General features: G+C 39.6%; 1 pseudogene; it reads right to left on the bottom strand.

The window, feature by feature from the left end:
• Positions 1-209: 209 nt before the first annotated feature.
• Positions 210-715, bottom strand: LOC110596534 (annotated as a pseudogene).
• Between the last annotated feature and the right edge of the window lie 6,975 nt (positions 716-7,690).

Genomic DNA, 7,690 nt, shown 5'->3' with positions numbered 1-7,690 from the left:
CCCTGCATCCTGGGGATGAAGCCTACTTGGTCATGGTGGTTGATTTTTGAGATGTGTTTTGGGATCTTCTAAAAGGTCTTTAATAAGCTACCTTGGGAGTGCAATTAAAAAAATAGAAGTTGATGTAATAAAAACAGATGTTTCAGTGCAGCTCCAAAAATCTTTTATAAATACAGCCATTTTGAAAGGATGATCCTGGATCAGAAGTGTTATTCCTGTGTATCTACATTATGTGCACATGTCTCATATCTGATGTCATATTTGTGTCTGTAATTTCCTCCTGAGTAGTGGTCATAACCACCCTGGTTTCTGCCACCATAGTCTCTGGACCATCCATATCCATATCCAAATCCTCCAGGTCAACTGTCATATCTGCCATTCCCATAGCCTTGGTCCCCACCACCTCTAGAGTAGCCACAACCATGGCCCCCAAAAGCACCTCCTCTTCTTGTTCCCTGGGCAGACTTGCCAGCATGGTCAACATGGATCTGGCAACCATCCAGAGACTCTCCATTCATGGCTTTCATGGCGTCTGAGACATGCTTTGGGTTGGTGAAGAAGATGAAGCCAAAATCCCGGGATCACTGAGTCCCCCGGTCCTTGACAACAACCACCTCAGAAATAGGACCGCAGCTGCTGAAGTGGTCCTCCAGTGCCTGCTCATGGTGTTAAAGTTGAGCCCTCCCACAAAGAGCTTTCCTTCTTCATAAGACATGGCTGTGAGTTCGAGTCCTGGAAGCTGAAAAGTAAAAGAGCTGGGCAGACTGCAAGCTCTAAGGGCCAGAGAGAGCAGGGAACTGTTAACAAAACCCCTTATAAAAGTGTTTGTAAATTCTTATCACAACTCAAGTAAGCTTGAAGACAAGCCACAAGGACATCCACATATGGACTCAGGAATTCACTGGTGCAACAATAAAAGCTGCCTGGACTCCAGTAGCGGGTGTCAAGCCCACTGGGGTAACTATAAATACATTTTACCAGACATCAAAGCCTCAATATGTCATAAAAGGGCTATAATGGCCTTTATTATAGTAGTGTTAATTCTAATAGTATATGCTTGTACACAGTGCTTTGGATAAATACGAAAGTTACTTAACAACTCCATTGGCTCTTGTCTTCTCATCCCCTTCTCTTGCTCTAGACAAGTAGGAACAGCTCCACACCCTATGTTCAGCAGGGAGTAGCTACAGAAATCTGACCTTTATCCCTGTTCCCAGGCACAAATAAGAATATTTTAAAATAACAAGAGGGGAAGATGAAAGGATATATAACATGGATTTAATATACCCCAAAAGCAGTCATTTTAACATTCCCTAAATCTTGTTTTTCTAGCAGTTCACTTAGCTTACCCTCTAATCACTAGCCAAGAACAGAACCAGTTTCTCAGAGGTAGCTATTGATGATTGTTTTACAAACTCCCCCCCCAGCTTGTTTTGTACTAATTAGCTTTGCTATTTCAAGTATTTGCCTCCACTCATAAGACTCAAGTTAACCTGATCAGCCCTTCATGATCTTCATGATACAGATGCCACCACCATGGCAGCAATCATGTGACTAACCCACCCATCTGCCTGCTGTCCATCACCTGACATCAGTACCTGCACTTACCTGACCCTTCATGACGACATGGAGCAGACCGTCACCTAATCACCTTAATGACCTTCCCCCATCAAAGGGAAGGAATAAAAGGACTCAACTAAAAGCAGCCAGTTGCCATTGCCTTACTTTATTCTGGTGTGGTCATGTGCTCTTTGAGCTGTTGTTGTTGCCATGTTTCCTGGCTTTGGCCCCCTTCCCTACCTTAGGGAGGTGAATCTCCTCTTTCTCTCTCTCTAATTTTCTTTTTCAATGAACTATATTTTCCAATCTAAACTAAATAAAACAAAACAGAAAAGCAGTTAGAATGTTAGCCCAGAAATTCATGGTTGTGGTGAGCTGTGATCATGCCACTGTCCTCCAGCCTGGGCAACAGAGTAAGACCCCCACATCAAAAAACAACAACAAAAAAAGAAATTAGTACAGAATGTAGAAAATATTTTAAAATAAAATATCAGAATAAAGAAGAGAAATCAATGAAATAGAAAACAAAGATACAATATAGAAGCTCAGCAAGCCCAAAAACAAAATAAACAAAGGTTTGGTGCAATTGTTTAAAAAGAAAAAAAATAAAGCTCAAATATTGATATTAGGAATGAAAAAATCTCAATTAGGAAGATAAAATGATATTTTGAATAATTTAATACCAGCAAAACTTGGAAATTTAGGTAAAGGAAAAACTCCTAGAGAAATTGCAATTTACCAACATTCACCCAAAAGAGTTAGAAATCCCAAATAAGTCTATAGCCAATAAAGAAATTACATCAGCAGTAAAATCTAAAATCATCATTTAAGAAAAAGAAACCAAAAAATGAAAGAAGGGAGGGAAGAAGGGACAACGAAACAAACCTGGAATGAAGGAGAACTTAAATTGCCGGGGTATAAACAAAACAAACTACAGTTAATGTCATATTTAATAATGAAATGTTAGAATGCCTTTAAGCAGACACAAATGTTCACTATCATCACTTTTTATCAGCACTGTACCAGAGCTTCTAACTAAAATAGTAAGAAAAATAAATAAAAACCATAACAAAAAGAAACAATACTGTGATTACTTATAGATTGTCTAGTAGGAAATCCTAACAAACCTAGAGAAAAAACATTCACATTTTTAGAATTATTAGAAAGTTTACAACTATTATACATAATCAACATCTAAATATCAACTACATTTTTATAGAACAGCATCAAATTCTGCTGTTGCCAATTTTAGTTTGGAAATGGTCCCTCAAGTTCAGCTCTCAGAACTCATTAATTCTCTTGAAGAGGACGCACACAGTCAATCCCAGCTGGGGGCTCCGTGCTCTTGTAAGGAAAGCTTTTGAAGAGGGTATTCACAGTTCATTTCATCAGAAGGACAGTGTAGTGGGTCTGGTTGCAAAAGCTTGTCTTTTCCCTGGATAACTATTTATATATTGCCAACCTGAGTGAAGACTCAGAAGACTCAAAATGATAGAAAAAATCTACCATTAAGATGAAATTCACGAATAAATGTGATTCCTTGCAATTAAGTTCAAATAACTACTTTTGGTAAAGAATAAATGGAGAAGAGTTGATTTAGTAAGACCTCTAATGATAAACTCCTGGGAACTGTTGTCAATTACCTATGTTCTCTGGTTAAAAAAAAAAAAAAAAGGCAAAGGAAGTTATAAATTACATTCCTCAAAATATACTATCTGCATCCTGAAATAGACAGATGATATGTTTTAAAGGGGACATTGGTAAATTAAAACAGTCCAGAGAAGGGTGCTAAGAACCAAATCATATGGAAAACCTAGGATATTAAGCCTGCTGCAGCAAATATAGAAAATTTGAGCTCTGTCTTCGGATATTTAAAATGGATACCACATATTTAAATACCTGCAGGACCAGGCAGACATTGTAAATTAATGAAGTAGACTTGATGTAGTACATATTTTATATCATGCCAAAAAAAATCACAATTCAGCTCAAGTTTTTTTGTTGTTTTTTTTTTGCCATTCAAAATGCCAGTTAAACCGGGCTCCGTGGCTCAGCCTGTAATCCTGCGCCTTTGGGAGGCTGAGGTGAGTGGATTACTTGAGCCCGCGGGTTCGAGACCCACCTGGGCAGGCGAGACCTCATCTCTACAATCAAAAAATCAGCCGGGCGTGGTAGCGCATGCCTGTAATTCCAGATACTTGGAAGGCTGAGGCGGAAGGATCACTGGAGCCCAGCGGGTCGAGGCTGCGGTGGCCCGGAGCAGCCACTGCACTCCAGTCTGGGTGACGGAGTGAGACTCCAACTCAAAAAAAATGCCAGTTAAACAACTTTATATTAGTTCAAGAAAAGCTGAAAATATATATTTTTACAAGAAATCACTTGATTTTTTAATGTTAACTTAAATTTTTATATTTAATCCTTCTACTATTAATCATTACTACATACAACATTTGAAAAAATATTTAGTATTCTTCATTCAGTATAGAGGTCCACCGACTTTAGAAGATAATTTATAGCTGGGCTCCGTGGCTCAGCCTGTAATCTCGCGCTTTGGGAGGCTGAGGTGAGTGGATTGCCTGAGCCCGCGGGTTCGAGACCCACCTGGGCAACTTGGTGAAACCTCATCTCTACAATAAATCACAAAAGTTAGCTGGGTGTGGTAGCGTGCGCCTGTAGTTCGAGCTACTTGGAAGGCTGAGGCAGAAGGATCACCGGAGCCCAGCAGGTCGAGGCTGCAGTGGCTGGGAGCGGCCACTGCACTCCAGTCTGGATGACAGAGTGAGACTCCAACTCAAAAAAAAAAAAAAAAAAAAAGATAATTTATAAATGGAATATTTTTATACTTTAAAAAAATGAATACAATGGGTACGATTTTAATATCTCTGTGAATATATGTAGAAAAGTACACAAAAATGTGTACGGCAAACCATAATATTATAAAGCAAGCACCATTATAAAGCAAACTGAAAGGACATTATATGGAGTCAATATACTCAATGAGCACCCATATTAACATTGCCTAGATCTGTCATGTTTCTCTAGCAGTTCACTTTAATTTACCCTCTAATCACTAGCCAAGGACAGAACCGGTTTCTCAGAGGTTGCTATTGATAATTGTTTTACAACCCCCTCCCAGCTTGTTTTGTACTAACTAGCTTCTCTATTTTAAGTATTTGTCTCCACCCTTAAGATCCAAGTTAACCTAATCAGAGGTCCTGATCTTCATCACACAGACAGACCCCATCACCATGGCAACAATCATGTGACTAACCCACCCATCTGCCTGCTATTCATCACCTGACATCAGTACTTGCCCTTACTTGCCCTCCGTGATGACGAGGAGCAGACCACCACCCAATCATCTTAACGACCTGCCCCCACCAAAGGGAAGGGTTAAAAGACATTCAACTCAAGACAGCAGTCACCACTGCTTTGCTAAGCTATGGTCTGGCCATGTGTTCTTTGAGCTGTGGCCAGGCCAAGTCTTCCTAAGCTTTGGCCCCCTCCTCTACCCTGGGGAAGTATGTCTCTCTCTCTCTCTCCTGTCTGTCTGTCTCTCTCTCTCTCTCTCATTTACTTTCTAAATAAACTATATTTCCCAATCTAATTTTTGTGCCATTCTTTGCATCTTTCACGAGACACTGGATCGCATGTACCCCCATGGAGCCTGACAACATTTGGAGGCCCCGCTAGGATATATTTTAACCAAACCCACACATTGCTGGCTCTCCACATCTCCCTTCTCAGCTATCTACTATCTCCTCCCTCCCCATTAACCGTAACTCCCAACCTGAATTTTCTGTCTACAAACGTCTTTCACCTTTTGAGTAAAGGGTATCAAGGCAAGTGTAATATTCCATGCTAATTATTTTCTTTGAGTATTTTGGAGACATCATCCCTTTGTCTTCTAGTTTGCTATTGTCTCTCTTGTGAAGTTAGCCATAGTGTTATTGTTGTCCCTTTGAAATGATTTTCTGTTTATTCTGTTTGGCATTCATAGGGTTTCTTGACTTTCTGGCTTGATGTCTTTCATCAGTTTTGGAAAATTCTCAGACTTCTGTTTTTTCTATCTTTTTTAATCTCTCTTTGCTTAATTATAGGTGTTTTCCTCACTGCATTTTGGCTGTGTCCAGTCTCTTACAAAACCCATCAACTGGCGGGGCGTGGCAGCTCAAACCTGTAGTCCCATCACTTTGGGAGGCTGAGGTGAGGGGATTTCGTGAACCCACGGGTTCAAGACCTCATCTCTACAATAAATAAAAAAATTAGCTGAGCGTGATAGCACGCACCTGTAGTTCTGGCTACTTGGAAGGCTGAAGGGGAAGGATCGCCGGAGCCCAGCAGGTCGAAGCTGGGGTGGCTGTGAGCTTGCCACTGCACTCCAGCCTGGGTTGATGGGGTGAGACTCCAACTCAAAAAAAAAAAAAAATCCATCAACTAAGTTCTTAAATTTAGCCAGTATGTTGTTCAGTTCTAGAATCTCTCTTTGATTTTCTTTTATGGTTTTCAATTCTCTGATGAATGCCTCAATCTTTTATTTTTTTTAAATATTATGTTAAGTCCCCTAGAAGTAGAACCTGAGATAGAAATTCCTGTACAGTACAACTGATTTATTGAGGGAATGCTCTTAACCTGTGAGTGAGAGAAGCAGGATAGGGCATGGGAAGAAACCAAAGATGTTGATACATATGAATTCCTCAGCCTGATACTATAGGATGGAGCGCTGAAACATCCATTGGCATCACACAGTTGTCCTCCTTGAGGCAAGGAGTGTGTATGTGTGATGTATATTCTCCTGCCTGCTGGGGTGGAGTGGGGAGTTCAAGTTAACTTCCTAGGGAATTCCAGGAAAGATGACCCCATCAACTGAGGACAATTCTGTGGAAAAGGGTATGAGGAAGGGGGTGAGGGTAGAGTTGAAGTGAGTGAATCCACCTAGTAAAGAGAATTATGGCAGAGCACTAAGAGTATATACTACAAACATATTAAGCATAATTATCGTAAAGTTTATAGCTGATTATTATCTAGACCTACTGAAGCTCTCCTTCTGTTGTCTACTGTTTTTCTTAGTTCCATACATATCTTGTCTCCTTCTGTGCTAGTTATTACTGAGTGCCAACATTGCAAATGAAAAATATTGAAGAGATATTTGAAGCACAAGATTTCTCCAGAGAGGATCTGTTTGCCTCTGGAAGGCTGCTGGGGCATTAGTATCAATTAGTAATGGTGAATTGCCTTAACCCACTCAGGGATTGAAACTATTCAAAGCTGGCCTTTAGAATTGGTTCACAAATCTAGAGGAAAATAAGTGTGACATTCCAAGCTGATGTCTCCAGAATCTTTTCCTTCTTTTATATCTTAGCCCCATAAATCTTCACTGATTGTTATGGGCTGAATTATGTCTCCTATATGTTGAAGATTAATGCCCATATCTCAGAATGTGGCTATATTTGGAGTTTTAAAGAAAGAATTAAGTTAAAATGAGGTGGTTATGGGAGGCCCTAATACAATCTGACTGGTGTCCTTATGAGAGGAAATCTGTTATTCATGTATAATTTTTTTACATCTCTGTGATTGAGGTGAGTGAGATTAGTTTATAATTCTCTTTATATAAATATACATTTGGTATCAAAGTTATCCAAGCATGAAGAAAAATCAGTTGGACAGTGTGCCTTTTCTCATTCTCTAGGAGTGTTTGTGTAAGATTGTCATTATTATTTTATATTTTTAACTTTAAATCATAGCCTGAAAATATTACAAGATTGTCATTATTTCTTCCTTAAATTTAGTTATTAGAATTCACTAGTAAATTAATCCAGACCTGGAATTTTCCTTGTAGACATTTTAAATTATGAATTCAATTTCTTTATTAGTTACAGGACTATTTAGATTTCCTGTTACTGCTTGTGTCAGATTTGAAAAGATGAAGAGCTTCTAGGCCAGTGTTTCTTAAAAAAATGAATTCTGGCCGGGCTTGGTGACTCAGCCTGTAATTCCAGCACTTTGGAGGCCGAGGCAAGTGGATTGTCTGAACCCATGGGTTTGAGACCAGCCTGGGCAACTTGGTGAGACCTCGTCTCTACAATAAATAAAAAATTAGCCGGGCGTGGTAGTGTGCGCCTGTAGTTTT

Source organism: Carlito syrichta, unplaced genomic scaffold, assembly GCF_000164805.1.
Source record: "Carlito syrichta isolate Samal-C Ts95f unplaced genomic scaffold, Tarsius_syrichta-2.0.1 Scaffold309824, whole genome shotgun sequence".
NCBI classification, from domain to species: domain Eukaryota; kingdom Metazoa; phylum Chordata; class Mammalia; order Primates; family Tarsiidae; genus Carlito; species Carlito syrichta.
This window is presented reverse-complemented; position numbering and strand designations above follow the sequence as displayed.